Source organism: Acromyrmex echinatior, chromosome 16 (assembly GCF_024713525.1).
Source record: "Acromyrmex echinatior isolate Ae372 chromosome 16, ASM2471352v2, whole genome shotgun sequence".
NCBI classification, from domain to species: domain Eukaryota; kingdom Metazoa; phylum Arthropoda; class Insecta; order Hymenoptera; family Formicidae; genus Acromyrmex; species Acromyrmex echinatior.
In genome coordinates, this window is record NC_141867.1 from 7496524 (window position 1) to 7515472 (window position 18949).

The window sequence follows — 18949 nt, forward strand, 5'->3', positions numbered from 1 at the left end:
GCTGCAGCAAATTAGATGGTAAAATATGGCATAGCATTTTTAATTGCAGCAGTCAATTTTTTGGTTGCGTTAGCCTATCCTCAATGTCAGTATAAGATTTCGATATCCTATGCCATATTTTACTATCTGTTAATTTTCAGTGTAGTAATAAAAATTCTATGTGGCTTTGTAAGACATACTAAATAAATAGTGTATTAATATCGAAACATTTTAGATAAACGTTCTCGTCCAATAATGACATAAATAGATAGGCAACAGAAAATAAACATGTACTATTTAACATACAATAGTATCTGTGAGAGTACAATCTTATTTAATCAATATTTTATTATCATATGCTTATGATAACAAAAATTCTACTGTGATATATATACGGTAAAACACAAAAAATTACGATTTGTCGGACAACCAACATATTGTAATATCAAAATTTTTTAAAAGATAGGCGCTAATATAAAATTTTATTCAATATAAAATTTTAAATGATATATATATATATATATATATATATATATATATATGGCATTCCAAATCGGACGGCCTTCGTCATTGACCCTCGATTTTTTTTACTGATTTTTTAATATATATTTTAATATATTCCTTAGATTAAAATATGTTTTCAATTATTTTTTTAGATTTTTATTTTCGTTAGTTTCCTAGATATTTTTTAATATTTTCAATTTATTTTATTTCGCAAACATTTAGTCGAACATAATTCTATTTAAATTACTGAAAAACAAAAAATAACCACATCAATTGTTTGTCTTGAAATTCTGTATTAGGAAAAAAATATGAAAAAAACCTTCAAGTTTTTGTTTCTATTTGAAAAATCTGATTGAAATAAACAAAATCGATTTTCGTCAAAATCGGAATTTTTAATTTTCATAAAAAAATTCTCCAATTAGCACAAGTATAAACACTTCAAGTCATATTTGACTATAGTTGAAATTTCTGTTCTATGTTTTTTAATTTTTCAAAATATTAAATCTATTACTTAATATTAGTAGATTTTTAATCTGCTAATGAATTATTTCATAACGCGTGATATTATGTTATTTCATATACACATATTCAATATACTAGAGAATATATGTCTTTCCCAAAATTATCAATGAATTTGTAAGGCCTATTTCAAATTAATGATCAAATATATTACTTTCCTGATGATGCTCCTTATAACATTTCAAAAATTTTAAGAACTTTGCAAATATCTATTATTATGGAGAAAACTTTGAAGTGCCGGTTGAATGCCGGTATTTTTTTTGTCACGGAGCATAGCAAGAGTCCATGTAATCGAATAGATGGTTTGTAAAAAGAATGGCTACTCATGTAAGCGCCCTTCAATGCCCATCTGATCGCCAGATACATAATACATGAACTGTTCGAGCGAGCGTCAGATCCAATGAATTTGCCAAATATCGTAATAAAATTCTCATTAACAAAAGAATATAACTTAGCAAAGAAATATCTTGATTTTATCATACTCGATTTGAAAGAACAAAGCCTATACCTAAGACTAAAAAAATTCATAGTATTATTCCTCAAAAAATCGTACATTTATTGTAAAAAATTTCAAACTCTTTGGATTATAAAATATACAAAAGTGAGAAAAAAAACTGAAAAATAAAAATATTCCAATATTTATTAATAAATTTCTTTACATATTCTAAAAGACATTATTTTATTCAAATAATATTTCTATAAATATCCAGAGAAAAATGTTTCTTTGCTATATGGTTAAAAAAAAAATTTCTTTGATTTGTAAAAAAATTTCTTTTATTTAAACATTATTTTTTATAATCAAATAAAATTTATTTGGTTTTAAAAAATAATGTTTAAATCAAAGAATTTTTTTCACAAATTAAAGAAATTTTTTTTTAACCGAGATTTTTTTAAATCGGAGCAAACTTTTCTCTGGGTGAATCTTTATTCCCCAAATAATTGAAATCAAAAATATATTCTCTAACATCGTTATGAAATAACATGATTTATGTAACTCATCTACAGATAAAAAAATCTACTAACATTAAATAATAGATTTAATATTTGAAAAACATGGAACGGAAATTTTGACCATAATAATTTTGATCAAATATTGCTTGAAGTGTTTATATTTGTATTAAGAATATTAGAGAATCTTTTTATAATTATTAAATATGTCGATCTTGACGAAAATAGACTTTATTTATTTCCATCAGATTTTTCGAATAGAAACAAAAACTTGAAGAACTTTTATTTCATATTTTTTTCCTAATAGAAAATTTCAAGACAAACAATTTAATGCGGTCTTGTTTTTCAATAATTAAACAGAAGTTATGTTTACTAAACGTTTGCAAAATAAAATAAATTAAAAATATTAAAAAATTCATATCTAGGAAACTAACAGAGATAAAAATCTAAAAAAATAACTGAATACGTATTTTAATCTGAGGATTATATTAAAAAATCAATAAAAAAATCGACAGGGATTGGTGACGAAGGCTGTCCGATTTGACGTGGAATGCCCCATATATATATATATATATATATATATATATATATATATAAGTATAAATAATCGTATTTGTCGATAAATGAATACAACAGTGAAGACATTTGCACTTATGATATTTTTTTATGTGCTATATACATTCTGTTCCTTCAGTAACGTGGCAGATATTACAGTTCTTCTTACCTTCTGGCAACAACAAGCTCAAGCAAAATCTCAACAAGAATTATTCCTTTAATAATAACAAACATTTGTTAAAAAGCTTTTAACTGCTTTGATTCTAATATAGAAATAAAAATAGAATCGTAAATGGAATCACAGAGTTCAGCTAGGATCCCAAGAATAGATTAACCTTCGATGGCTGGTTCATTCACTATGAAGGATTCTTTAACGAATACTAAGAATCTTGACGATGTTGCTAAAATAAGATTACTGTTACGTACCTAAATTAAGTACAGCTTGCTTTGAATGTTACGTTCTTTCTTGCGAATCTAAAGAATTCTCTTTGCAGCTATACTCGTAGTTCAATTCAAACAAATGTTTGGAACGAAAATCTCGTTATTTAATTAGAGATATAATTGCTTGAATATAACTAAATTCTCTCAGATCAATAATTTCAAAATTTCATAAATCATGATAAATATTCAGATAGAAAGATACAAACGCTGTATATACATTCACATCCGAAATATAATATCTTTTGTATATACCTACTGTCATACTCAGTTTACCGACAAACACAATAATAATGATGTAAAATAAAATACTTATGTACTATTTAACACAGGATCTATGATAATAGTTCTATTTAATTATACAATATTTTATTACACATTATTTTATTACTATTCCCTGGTGAAAATTTTTCTTATAATTTTTATACAAATTGGAACATTTTTCAGAAGTACTCAGAAATATTCGGGAAGTTTACATCTTCTTTCAGAATTTTTCATACATGTGAATTTTGAAATATTTTAAAATTTCTCATCCCATAATTTTTAAAATAAAATATTTTAAAATTTTTTAGATTTGATTTTTTTACATTTCATCAGAAATTATATTTACAAAAAATCTTAGAAAATTTACGATATTTTAATATGAAATTAATATTAATATGAAAAATTAATATGAAAAATTCTGAGAAAAAATGCAGATTTTCTGAGAAATGTTCCAACTATTCATATAAAAAAATGTGAGAAAATTAAATATAAAATTATATAGAAATTCTGAAAAATTATATGAAAAATTCTGAGAAAAATTTTCACCACGGTTATGCTTAATAATAATAATTCCACTGACAATGAGACATATAAAGCTCAAAGCAGGCAACATATTAATAAAGACTCTATTGTTTGAACAAAATGGGACAATTTCTATCGATCCGGTTCTTTGTGCTCTATCGATTTAATAACGCGTGAAAAAAATGATCGCTGTATAACACCTCCAGTGTATTCTCGCATGCAATTAGAATTTTACAGCAAGAATGATTCAAATGGGGTATAATTTTGTCGAACGAGGACGCATGTCGATATCGCAAATTCTGAACGAGTAATTTTCATCAATGAACATTCGATAGTTCCGCAAAGTCGTTTCACTGGGCGAAATTTCAATTGCGTGCTTATAACCGGAAATTGTGCTTCACGATTGAGTAAAGTACATGAATCAGAGAATTGCACACGTGTTGAACATATGGTTTATTTCACGGTTTTGTCATGACGTGACTCGTGCGCTATGATTCACGTTGCGAATCAGGCGGCTCGCTGAATGGTGACCGGAAGTGCTGTAATATTAGACCGATTAGAGCGATGCTCCAAGACGAATCCAATCGTTCGACCGCAACCGCATATTACGAGAATCTCACGTCATTAACACATACGGTGCTTCTATTTTTCTCTCTCTTCTCTCTTTTTTCTCTTTTCTATTTCTTTTTAATGGAGGAAATGAAATAAAGCAATGGCATACAATAAAACCATATAAATTTCAATTTAGAATGCTGTTACATCTCACGATAATTGATGCTCTCGGATGTTCACTCTGATAGCACTGCGATCATCAAAATGTTATATTTATCTATGAATTGAATTCTCTTTTATTTCTCTTCTTTTTATTATAACTGTTATTTTTTGTACAAAGCAGCCAATGCATTACTCGACTTTTATAAACTCTGTCGCTTAAAACGAACTCGAATATTGAAGTCGCTTTATTACTTCACGTTTTTGAGATACTTTATTTCAAAAAGTAACAAAATGCCATTTTCAACACTTTCAACAGGTTCAATTTTTTTAAAAACATGATATGACAAAACAATTTCATTTACGAATTCATTTTCAGGGATAAAAATCTATAAGAATCATTTTGTTCAATTCGTAATCTTCGTTTCAAAAAGTGTAATTATTTCAATTTCCAACTGGACTTATATTTACATTGACTTTTTCTAGAGCATGTAATACACCCGGAAAGATGTGGTTTTTCTCAGAGATGAACGAGATGACGGTTCGCTCCTTCTTCGTACGAATCCTTCGGTGTCGTCGTGATAATTAATGATGAAAAAAAAGTAAACGTGCACGAGTAACTTTCGCGTCATCAGTTACGGCATTCTTGTAAGCGAAAGAGGTGAACGTAACACAATTGTTCGGAGCTAGACGAGACGAACGTACACCCAGAAACGGAATGATTGTGCGTATACATTCACACATACATGCACGTATATGAATTCACAAAACCTATCTAATCGTGCGGATCGCGTAACAGCGGACGGCGGTTATTAGACTCGTGCGAGCGATCGCACGAGTCTAAAATAACGGTGCACAATTCTCGCGTCGCGCGTGTCGTGTGTACTTATATTTTATGTACTTCCTACATTCGTTTCGTGCTTTTTCTAGAGAATCTTTTTTACGTTTCGACGATTCGTAATGCAAATTTCCGTCAATGTTGTAAAAGATAAATTTTTTCAAATAGAACTTTGTTTTTGAGAAAAAGGGTTTTTAATCTTGCAAAATTCTTGCATTTGAAGAATTAACAGAACAAAATGCAAAAAACAAACATCTGTTCTAATTTATTTGCAGAAATATAGTTTTATGTACGCCAAAATGGCTAACATTTTCAACAATATTTCAATTAAATAAAAAATAAAATTATCTGTCACATCTCACTGAAATTTTCTTGTCTTAAATATTAACTGAGTATACATTGTATATATATAATTAGTATAATAATAATTATTAATTATTATAAATTTTATATATATATATATTATATTTATATATATATATATATATATATATATAATTATAACTAATTATGTATAATTCATTATAATTAGTAATAATTATATATATAATTATAATTCTGAGTAAATAAGTCACATAGTGTAGCAAAAACCGTTACGTCAAATATCAGTTAATTGCAACATGCACATTAGATTGAAGTTCTAAGTCCTTCTTGAAAACAAACTCTTTAGTAAAAAAAATTTATTTTATTATATCAATTTATTTTCAATCGTAGAATCACCCTCTTCCCGGGTGTATCACATATTTCGGTTCATCCTCTATAAAAAAAGAAAAATTCTTAATAAAAGCAATTCATTTGTAACTTTGGACATTCCGCCAACACTACATTTGACGGTACATATACAGTTTCAAAACTAACGATTTAAATTAAATTTAAATAATGATGATGTATATTATTGATACTATTTTTTTGTCTGATTATAAATTTTTAGGGATTTTGCTTTATTCATTATTCTGTAAATTTGTTTTCATAATTTATCATTCCATCCTTTTTATTAAATTTGCATATGAGATTATATTATAAATTATAGTTAAAGTTATTCCTAATAATGGCTAAAGTAGTTGCTACAGAAAAAAATTCTTTAAATAACAATATCTTTTTATCTACATTGGATAATTATTTAACTTTATATTTTAAATATTCTATTTTAAATATAATAATCTTATCGGTTTGACATTGTTCTATATTTATTCTACAACATTTTCTTGTATTTATTTTTTTATAGAAAAAATATCACCTATAAAAAAATTTTAACAGGTTGTCGATAATAAGAACTTTGATACATAATTCTAGGTTTACTTTTTAAGATAAAATTGTATGATATACATAAATATCTACAAGAGGATGATAATATATCCATATATCGCTATTTATATATGAGAAGTAAACTTTCAAAATGCATTTTATCTAAAATTTCAGTTTTTCAGTTAGAGATGACGTACTGTTCAGTGTTGAAAGACTCATAACTCTTATTATAATTCTATCAACTAATCTCTCATATAATACGTATACAATAATTTCCAAGTTTAATACTGCAATACTTGGTAACATCACTGCGTTTTTATTATACATCCGAAAAGGACCTAATCGAAAGGTCGAAGCATATAATAATATTTTCAAGCAATTATAAAATACAATAATATTTATTATGTAATATACACTATCAATTTTTTAACACTAAATTAAAATTTTTAACTCCTACATGCTCTTTAATATACTTATTGTTTATTAAAATTAAGAGCCCTTTATTCTTATCAATTTTTATTATAAGTTACTCTGAGATGTTTAAAAAGTATTTTTTCGTTAATTTATATGCTGAATAAACATAGACATTTCAAAGTGCATCATGTTTTTTAACTAGAGACAAACAAAATGCATTTGTTTAACACTTTTAGCAATTGTTTAGCAATTTTGTTTAACATTTCACATCCTACTAACTGACGTATTATTATTTTCTGTATAATATATTAGTTTCTTTCTTTCTCGTTTTCTAAAAATTATAAATTTTGGACAAAACGTATTTTGAAAGTCTGCTTCTCATATATTGATTATTATATATCAATATTTTGATATTATATAAATGTAATGATATTTTCGAAGCTTGAGAATTCATTCTACATTTTTGTGTGACCGAAATTATATCTTGTGCTCGTTCCGCCGCAAAAGGGGAGCGACCCTTTCGGCTTCGTGCGACTCCAAAGGGGAGAATTAATTCGTTTACGTAGGAAAAGAGTTCACGGACTTCGTGGCGTAGGTGTGAATGTGTGTGCGGGTGCGAGTCACAGGATGTGGGGCGAGTTCGCGATAAAAACGAACATCGAACTCTCTTCATCTGCGGGATGTGCATCATTCTCCGTTGGGATCTCTTGTTCGCTGAGCGAACAAAGGATGCAGAATCCAACTGGACACGTCGACATGTGAAAGGATGCGACGACTATTGAAGGCTATCATGCGAAGAAAACAATGGAACAAGGGTGTTATGTTGGATAGATGAAATCAGAAAAGAAACGCGAAATATATGTATAAGAACTCTTGATTTATTCGCAGAATTATTCGCTTGCGCGGACAATTTCGGAGAAAGTGAAAATTGTTCTCCTTCCAATTCTGCGAGTAACGGTTACGAAAAGAGAACAGTTATGATGAATTTCGAACGTTTCTTTCAGTGACTGCCAAACGTATTCTATTTATCTAACTTATTACCGAGAACTGTTTGAATAAACGATTTGGTAACTTGAATATCTCCAGCAAAATAATCCACATAGCAAGAGGTTTGTTGTCTAAACAAGCAAATGTAAATTAAAATATATAAGGCTCTGAAAATGAATCTAATAGAAAGGAATTAAAAAGTCAATTAAGAATCCACTCGTTTTTGATGAATTAGTATATACTCGTTGCATTTAAAGTGAAATAAATATATATTTTTAGTGTTTGTGTGTGGCAAAAGTAAGAAAGAAAATTTTAGTGCAGTCCAGTACAGCAAATAAAGCTTAATACGATATTAAAATAATGACAAGTAATGTTAATTTACACTGAAACAAATTTCTGATTGAAAATGGACGAATCAGAATTTTTTAATTGTTTTATACAATATTTCTGATAAAATATTAATATTCTGTTTTATATAATATTTCTAGTAAAATCTACTAGAAAATTTTTATTTTTATCAGAATAATTATATTAATTTTAATAGATTTAACTAGAAAATTCTTCGTTTCCATTTTCCACCAGAATTACTATTTAATTCAACCATTCCAGACCATTTTTATCAGTATACTAAACAATCAGCCGATGAACCTCAAAAGATCAGTTTTTCCTTGCGTTATCTAATCGCGCGTTCTAATGTTTATACAACTGATAATACAGTGTCGTTATCTCATTTTGTGATTGGCACGATTATATGATTGGCGCACGAAGATCCGACGTATCAATGAGCACGAATAGAAAAATACACTCGTTCGGTGCAATTAAAATGCGTAATCACACTAACGATTGCGTGATTACGATTATTGATAGAGCAAAGAAGTCACCGATTGCTTTGTTCTTACTGGTTGAAAAGCAATCGTCAATTGCCCCCCAATCACGATCTCTCAATGGCTAATGTAATTATATTGCTTAACACTAATGATAATAAGTGCGGTTATTTGACACGAATGTTTGTCACGCGATAAATATAGCGAAATATTGGAGAATATTATTGGAAAATACAATCACGGAATCGTGCATTTGTATCTCAGACGTGAGTTAATAAGGATGAGCCACGTCAATGATGACTAAATATCGCTGGCGCGGCTGATACGGTTTAGATAAATCACCCACGCACACAGCCGTGTGTTTGTTCCGCTGCTTGAATTGTCATTGCCGTTCACCCACTCGTTACATATATATGTACGTTATCGAATGAACATAAATAATGTGCCAGCGAATTCAGGTTTAGGGAGTCACGAGACGTGACAAGTCGTCACGAATCCGGACGTGTTTCGCTAAATGAATCTGGATCTAGAAATGAGTCACGTAAGATGGACACATTTGTCGCGGGAAAGCTAGTTCACACTCGAGAAATAATTTGACTGTGGCGCGCTTTCTAACGATAATAACGCGAAAATGCGAAAGTTGCGCAACGATCCTCGTCACATCACTGTAGAACGTAAACGGAAGTCCACCGAAGTGCGTGAGCTCTTTGCTTCCGGAATTGTTTAATCAAGAAGACTCGTATAATTTCTTTCTAATTATGTTGTAATTATATGCGCTAATTGCATTAGTCTCTGCGAATTGAAACCATGGGCTCAATGCTTGAACCTAATAAAGTGATGTAACATAAAGTTGGGGCGCTGAATCGAAAAATCGAATCCATTTATTGCACGTAAGGAGTTTTAGCAAAGTCACACAATGACTATATTATACAATTACGTGTAGAATATATGAATTTTATTAAAAAACGTAACATTAAATTAAAAAAAATTTTTGATAGTTTTAATACGAGATTTAATAATTTAAAATGAGAGATTTAAAAATAATTGCAATTACTTTAAAGTTTAATTAAATATTTTTGAAATAACCATATTATATAGTTGGCCTAAAAATGATTATAAATTATAACGATTTCATTATTTATTCTTATGATAATTATAATAACTAAAATTCTAATCATTTTCGATTGCCAACTATATGTATATTTATTGATAAAACTATACATATATAGTTATTATAGCAGTAATAATCATAAATCTAGTAATATGTAATTATAATTACAAATACTAAAATTTTTTTTCAGTGCTTGTTCGCATGTAAGAGGAATTATGTCTGTAGGATGCATTGCAACCCTTCGCGGTTGAATAAACTTCGCGACTCTTCTTTATGTAATAACGGAGTATTGCAACAGTGAAAGTCACGCACTAAACGTAACAGGCTATCGAACAGGTGCAGGTTCGTGCATGATGTCTCTAAATATAAAGGAAAAGAGCCATATATGACGTATATACGCCTCTGCTTTGAGTACGTCGAGGCATAGCCTATAAGAAAGGATAATTTTCCAGAGACCTACTTTCTGAAAGACCTGTTTTTACACATGGTGCTGATAATGATAAAAACGTAAATAGGGAAAGTACAAGCTAACATGCGTGTCATGTTTGTCAGACTAATCGAGAACGCAAATAGATGCACGAAATCGTACATCGGTGATTAATTATGGATGACCCGATTACCGATGCAGTTCTTTCGCATCACGTAATCCGGTGACTTAGAAACACGATCGTGAAATCGTGAAATCAACTGTTGAAACCAAATGCTTAAACAGTGATTTCCAATAGTTATCTTGGCTAGTTACCGTGTCGGAAATAAACGCATTATTTATACGAAAGTACGCTGGTTGACTCGTATTGTTGTTTACAGAGAAGAAGAGACTTGTAATTCTGTTTTCGAAATTATCAATAGGTTCAATTTTTTACGATTATAATGGCAAACCTTTCTCTATCTATTTCTTCAAGAATCGGGCGATTCAATAAACAGGAATAAACATTTTAATTCAATTCAATATATTGTTTTAAAATGACCAAAAGTCATTTTAAGAAACGAATTTACATTGTCAAGAACAAAGAATGCATACAGTAAATCTTACATCAAGAGCAAGAAAAAGAAAAAGATGAGTCCGACTTATATTTACAATGGATGGAAGCATAATTACGTCACAGATGTACATTCCAGGTCAAAAGTTTGAAAACGCTTTTTAAAAATTGACATTTTTAGGATTACTTGTTAAATATTTATAATAATTAATTTTTTTTATTTTATAATTCCTTATATCTAATATATAACGTTATTGAATTTGAATTATTATAAAAAAATAAACTGTGGATATTTGAATAAGTAATCGTAAAAATGTTGTTTACAGTTACTTATTCAAATATCCATAACAACTAATCGTAAAAATTATTATTGAATACGTAACAATGTATTTTTTTAAACAATAATTCTTTAAAATTTAACAATAGCTATTAGAGGTGGCATCAATAAGGTAAAACATAAATAAGAAGGATCATACGCAAGATATTTTTTGCCAAAGTCATATATTAATTTAAAATTAAAGATGTAAACGTTTCGGCCAAATTTTGTATTCCTTTATTGTAATAATTCTTTAGATTCAACTGTTAGTGGACCTGAAGAATTATTGTTAAAAACACATCGTTATGAGTATTTGAGTAAATAATCACAAGGAACATTAATTTTTTTAAATTTTCAAACTTTTGATCCGGAGTATTATTATTATGAGAAAGAGGACATAATTATATTATGTCCTCAAATTATATACAGTCGTCCACGGATGACTACTGAACATTAAAAGAGAGAAACTCCCTAGACATTGAATATGATCCTCAATTAGATAAAGAGGTATTCAACGCTAAGCATGCCGTATACAATGAGAAGTATAAGATAGATCTTGAATAGTCTCGATACAGACAGTCTGAGTGGATTACACGGAAAGCGTTCCGCGAAATTGAAACTTAGCGCGACGTCGGCGATACACGGAACAGTAATTGACTGTTTTACGTGAAAATGGCCTTGATAGGAGAGTCAACACGACGACGTATCCCGCGTTGTCATTCTCGGAAAATCCAGTCATCGTGTGACACTCGTAGGCATCATAATTACCCGCGTTGTAGGTACGCCTAACAAGTCGTTGTTCCGAACCGATCGGAAGTAATCCACCGGAAGTAGCCGTTCACGGAAATTCGGGTCGCATGCGAGAAGCCGTCGAAGTGTTCCGCGAATTCGGATGACGTCTCACCGCGTAAGTTTCCATCAGGGCAAGGATCACCATTACTATGCTTAAACGTAAAAGTGACACTTCCGAGTTCTAGAGATTCAATGACTCACTCGGTGAATAGCGATTGAATTGAATTTAAGTAAAAATCGATTCGATATGATTCGTATTTGAATCTCTATTATTCGAATCCGAACTATTAAAAAATCTTGAATCTCTCTGAGTAGTTTGAATATAAATCACATACAGGGTGGGGCACTCGAAACTTGACCATAACAAATATTATTCTTCTTACATAGAAGATAGAAATCTCTTTTTATTAATTATATAGTAAAACTCAACCTAGCAGTTAACAATAATTACGTTAATTAAAATAAAAATTGTGTCACTAATTCGACTTGATTAATTAATTGGATTCGATATTAAAAAAATCTTCATTCGCACACCTCTAAAGTGTTTCTTATTCATAGCCGACGGCGTAAACTTTCGAGAAGTGATGTTATCCCCTTGATAATGCGCGCGATGATAATCGAAACAGTATCGCGATATCAAAAATAAACATTCCTATCGTGCTCGTCATTCATGTTCACCATACGAGCGAAGTATTGGAGGGACTCCGCCTGCATTCATCCGGCGCGGTTAGTTAACCGAACATACGGGTAGAATAACTCCGTTCTCTACTCTATCCATGCAGCTTCTATTCCCCTCGCGCTCTCACGGCCTTCGTTATTTTCTCTCCAGTCTCTCCCCTGTCCCCCTTTCCTTCGACAATGACGTAGCGTCACTTGACGGAGGTATACGCGCTCTTTCACGACTTCGTATTCCGTTCCGCGCGATTCACGCTGTCACGAGATAGCTCCGAAGTCGCATAAATGGGACGCGCGCGATGCTTCGACGGGACGCTTTGTCTTCAACTTCGTTATTGTTTCATCGTGCCACCTTCGCGTACAATTATATATTATTTGCGTACAGCGTAGGATGCGCGGTTTTAATTCGTGCGACAACAAAGACTAGCGAGTAAAATGAATCATCGTTTAGATGATACATTAGCTCAAATTCTGCGGTTAGGATAAACATATCGTATTAGAATATAACGAAAAATAAATATAAATGACTCATAGATGTATTCAACGGAAGGGAATGATTTAATGACCAATCCGACACAGACCAGTTTATCTTATATCGCTTCTTATATATTTAAACAAACATATCCTATTAGAATAAATATAACGAAAAATAAATATAGATGACTCATAGATGTATTCAACGGAAGGGAATGATTTAATGACCAATCCGACACAGACCAGTTTATCTTATATCGCTTCTTATATATTTATTGAGAGTTTATCATCTTTGAAAAAAAAAGGACTACAAAGAAGCATCACGTATTAATGAAGATGTAGCCAAATTAGAGATTCCCTAATAAGGAAGGAAGGCATATTTGCAACATCCTGTATGTTTTGTTCCGCGTTTCGTAGGAGCCTTCATTAGCTTTAATTCCGCGCTCGTCTTTCACAGAATTCGCGTTTTTTTTATACCGGAAAAAACAGAAACTCGACTGACTATTGTTGAGTTATGACAGCTGATTTTATCGAAGTGACTATCAGTCAATAATATCGTGCATGTTTTTTGACTCAATCTTTTTTATAGGGAACTTTTTTCAGTCATTTGCATTACAGATTAGTGCATATTAAAAGTTGCTATTTATATAAAATTAGCAAAGTTGATATAAAAGCGTATATAAATATTTTAAACGATTAAATGCACAAAAATAATATTGTCTTGTTATTTAACAGAATATACGTGTATTATTTCATTGTCAAACCTGATAATATCATACACTACATTTAGACATATCATGTTTTGTTACTGATAGAATCTCGACAATTGTTTGCTGACGTCTAACCTTCTGCTTACCGTTCTGTCTCTAATACTTAAGATCTGATTTTTTTATTTCTGCACTAGAATTTCCTTTCTCGCTTTTGTCAAATATCATACATATATTTAACTTTAAGTTTCGAAAGTGTACACTCTTGTTCACAGTCACAAATAACAGACTTTCAGTATCTTTAGTGCTTTGTATCTTATTATTACTCAAGTTGAAATTTTAATCTTATTATCAATCTTCTTTCAAATTTCTTTCAACCTCAATTAAACCTTATAAACTTGTTTGATATACTTAAACAATTATAAGACCTTTTTTAATATTACTTAATCTATAGTTTCTATATTTGGAAAACTTCTTTTGAACCTAAAAATTTTCCGGTAACTGCTTATCGGCTCAACGTAGAAATTCAATTCATTAGATTAGAACTTATTAGAAATCTGTGGAGTCTACATATGTCCTAAAATTTAGTTTCAAAATAGGAGCAAAATTTCAACTCGAGCAGTGTTGAACAATATAGTAACAAAGGAATATAATAATAATAATAATAATATTATTATTATTATTATTATTGAGATACTTTTAATATTATCATGTAAATTAATTATTATATAATTAAAATATATCATAAAAACAAAAGTGATTATAATTCAAAACGTATAAATAGAAGAGCATAAAAAAATCACCACACAAGTTATAGTTTGTGATATTTAATTATCATTACATTAATTAAAACATTAGTTATAGTAATGATAATTAAATATCACAAACTATAACTTGTGTGATGGTTTTTTATGTTCTTCTTTTTATACGTATTATATAATTATTATTACATAAATTATTATTATTATTATTATTATTATTATTATTATTGAGGTACTTTATATAAATTAGCCTTTTTAATATCTAATCCAATGTAGTGCAAGTGATTAAATTCACCATTAAACGAAGGAAAAAACAACACACAATGAATCAAAATTGATTCTATCCAGCAAAAAATCGAAAAGATGAATTCGCGACGGTCTCTGAACGGTCTGAGGAAGGAATTTTCAGCTACTGTGTAAAACTGCGACAACTAAAAATAGAAGTGATTTCTGGTGCGACATCAGAAATAGCTCGCGCGATTCGTCTCGTGCCAAACAATCTCTGTTTTGTTTCGCAATGTTGTTGTCTGTACGACATGGAAGGTCGGTAAGATTTATAATGACGCTTAAGAGTCGAGCAGACCTGGACAGCAGGTAACGGACTCTCGACTCTCTCGAGAAGTAGCGAGAGGAAGAAACCGGTCGGAGCGTTCGACCGAATTTTTACTCCGGCTTGGCGCAAGTGAGCTCTCGTCACAGAATAATCACGCATACCGGAGCCAAGGACTCCGCTCGTGCCACAGTCGTGCACCACCGCTCATTCATGAGTGTCCCTCGACGAATGGCAGTTTCACCCAATGGTATTTGGTGACGTAGAAAAAGATTCGAATTTTAGAAATACGAAGACGCACTAATGACGACCGATACATAGCGATTTGAGTAATGTGATTTGTCTATCTTGAAGATTTATCTTTTCTTCTTTAGTATGCTATATCAGGCTATTTTGACATAAGTCTCGTTCTTCATGGCTATAAACTGGTGTATTCTCTTTGTAGTTAAATGTAAAATACTGAAATAGGTATATGTTTGAATTTAGCGAAGAGAAGTTCTGATAAATTGACAGAAAAATGTTTGGCATTTGTAATTATAATTATATATATATATATATATAATTAATTGGGAATTGACAAAACCTAGCGAGTCAATAAAAATTGGCTACTACGGTATGACTCTTTATCTCATTATAAAATCATTGAACTTTTTCTAAATTAATTCTCTAATGTTTAAGACTTTATAGAAAAAAAAATATTAGCATTAAGAAAGATAGAAAAATTTTCAATTTAAAAAAAGTTAATAAATTAAAGTTTAAAAGTAAATTAAATTAAGTTAAAAATTAATTCATTTAAAATTAACTAAGTTAAGTTAAAATTTATTAACTTTTTAACTTTTTTTTAAAGACTTTTCTTTAAATGTTTCGACTAGTTATTATCCAATCCTGATAATTATTGTAACTATAATTATTACTGCTCTATACATATATAAATATTAGTAATAATAACTGTGTGTATGTTTCTATCAACATTTGATGATACAGCTATACATATAATAATAATTATTATTATTAACATTATAACAAGCAATAATAATTATAAAAAATAATTATAAAAAAATTTCTAATAATAATTATTTTACTATACAATTATAATCAGAAATACCAAACATTTTTCTCATTCAATCCAGTGCTGCAAAAATAAATCTTTGTTCATTAACGGAACAAGTACTATCCTACCTGAGACTGTAAGGGTTTTTGCTTTTCAGATTTCTTTATCAAAATTCTAGCAAATATATAAAATAGCTACCATTTTAGAAAATACGTTCATTGTCTTTTATGAGTCAAAGAGACTTGGGAAAGCGAAATACACATGTTTGAGGCATTTTTTCGCGTCTTTCAGATTCCAGATGACATGTCATGCGGCTCGTTTGTCAATCGTCTCGCCGGTGAAAACTACAATTAGTGAATATTTAGTTGCAATGCAATCGCGCTCCAGGCTGTTTACAACAACAACGTGGTTAACTAAATTAAAATTTTCTCCCAAATGCTGACGCACCAATTTTGAGCGATGTGTACGCGACTCGTCACTGTTACGCTTTCCTCGTCACGTTCTAATGCGGTCGAGCAGGCAAAAACTGGGCCGCGCCAGCTGGATGAAGCTCCATTACATGCTCCGGCAAACGGAGCAATCGAACTGTCGCGGAACTTGAAGTGCTGTTTCCTCGTCATCATCCGCGATCTCGCGCGGATCTCAGATATATCCCTGGTGAAATTTTTTCTCGGAATTTTTCATATAATTTTTTAGAATTTTTATATAATTTTTCAGAATTTCTTTATAATTTTCTAACTTTCTCACATTTTTCAGAAAATCTACATTTTTTCTCAGAATTTTTCATATATGTTAATTATGAAATATCGTAAGATTTTTAAGATTTTTTGTAAGTATAATTTCTGATGAAATGTTACAAAATCTAAAAAATTTAAAAATACTTTTTAAAAATTACGGGTTGAAAAATTTCAGACTATTTCAGAATTCACTTGTATGAGAGAAGATGTAAACTTTCCGAATATTTCTGAGTATTTCTGAAAAATGTTTCAATTCATATAAAAATTATGAGAAAACTTTCATCAGGAATATGTATGTATAATCAGATCGGACACGGAGAATCATGGCATCCGTCTTTTATGTATGCACTGTAACAACGACCACCGATAAAGCGAGCGATCTCTTGTGTAATGCCCATGTTTTTACTTCATTCAAGCTTGTTCTTTTCAACTTCGTGCACCGTACATCTTCCCAGATAACAAAAAATGATTCAAAAACGTCTTACGTCACAATATTAGACTTTGTGTTATTTGGATTGCCTCTTTTTTTCAACAGAGAGAAAAACGGACAAGATGAACCGTGCAAAAGTTTAGCTGAAAATGACAAATTTATTTTCTCGCGTACTTTATAGTCGTGTTCACAATAAATGTTTTAGACATTTGCAGGGCAAATAACGCGTTCATAATCGATTCTTACATTTAAGACTATCTTAAATAAAGTCTTAAGATTTACAAACAAATCATGGGCTTTCTTCAATAAACTATTACCTAAGTTTTACGTCTTTAATCGTAAGACATCAATCAATCAGTCGAGTGCGAAAAAATATAATCAATTATGATTGGTCAATTTCTTATAGGTAAAGACTTAAAGCTTAGGTAATGACTTATTTTAGAAAGCCTATTAGAGCGGTGTATTTACATCTTAAAACATTACTTAAGACGGAGATTTGAAATAAGAACGGATTATGAATACTGACTTTACATTTAAAAACATGCCTAAAAATACTATCTCGTGCTATGATATCGCTGCGCGTTAAATATATTTTTTTAGAAGATGCGATAGTGTTCTCTTATTAGAAAAGACTCGTATCTCATGATAAATAATATCGAACGTGATCAAATGCCTGGTCGTACGTGTTCGCTGCGTTGAACTTCCAGGGATCTCCAGCGGATTCTGCCCACTTCTGGTCAATTACGGTGGCACGCAGGAGAGACGTAGATCCATTCGCGTGGCGGATTGGCGCACACGTTGCACGTTTTGTTTTTTACAGCCACCGATGTTGCGCAGCAGAAAATCACGCGCACAGAAAATATATATGTATCGGAGCACGAGAAAATCAATTCTATTCACTCTCTCATTCTCCACGATACGCGACGCAGCGTACCCGTAAGCCTAGCAAGGTAGATAGAACGCAGTAGAAGGGCCTTAACGCGTAAACAATGTGCGTGTGGAGAGTATACGACACGCGTTCCCGACGTCACGGTGCCTTTCATGTAACTGAAGCGGACTGTGAACTGCAGCAAAGCAGACCCGCAAGAATCCGGCCGGTCGCCCCGTTCTTGCCGTTACTCGATCGCCCCGCTCTTTCCACAAAACAAATCTATCAAACAGGAAGACGCATGCGCGCGCTTGTCGTTGAAAAAGAGCGCGAAAGCCGCGAACTTAAGGCACTTTGGCTGTGTTCAGTAGAAAGATTAAATTACTAGATGAAAAAGCGGGTCATAAGACGTTTCTTGCGTCTGAAAGATGATTTAAAGATGTCTTATGTCATGATTTTAGACTTTGTGTTGTTTGCAACCTGTTATATAATTATTTAATATGATTGCCCTTAGTTCCTCACTGGAATTATAAATATATAAACCCATCATATTAAGGAATCTTATAACAGTTGCAAAACTTCTTTTTCTGCTAAACGCAGCCGTTATTATTGCTTATTACAAATACAGAGGCTAAACATAATAATTTGAACACCTGAGAAATATATATTACTTGGTTTATTAATAATTCAAAATATGTAGTATATGGTTTATTAATAAATCAAAATATGTATAAACATATAGAGATATT

The 18949-nt window shown here is 30.8% G+C and overlaps 1 protein-coding gene across 3 annotated transcripts in view; it reads right to left on the reverse strand.

Moving 5' to 3' along the window:
* Window positions 1-18415, reverse strand: part of drpr (multiple EGF like domains draper) — a 31204-nt gene extending 12789 nt beyond the window's left edge. For 2 of the 3 annotated variants that reach the window (XM_011060997.2, XM_011060996.2), the window contains exon 1: window positions 18016-18415. The gene's annotated coding sequence lies outside the window, so the exon portion shown is untranslated. Of the gene's footprint in view, window positions 1-16612; window positions 16632-18015 lie in introns of those variants that run through there. The other variant, XM_087414834.1, reaches the window with a different exon arrangement.
* Between the last annotated feature and the right edge of the window lie 534 nt (window positions 18416-18949).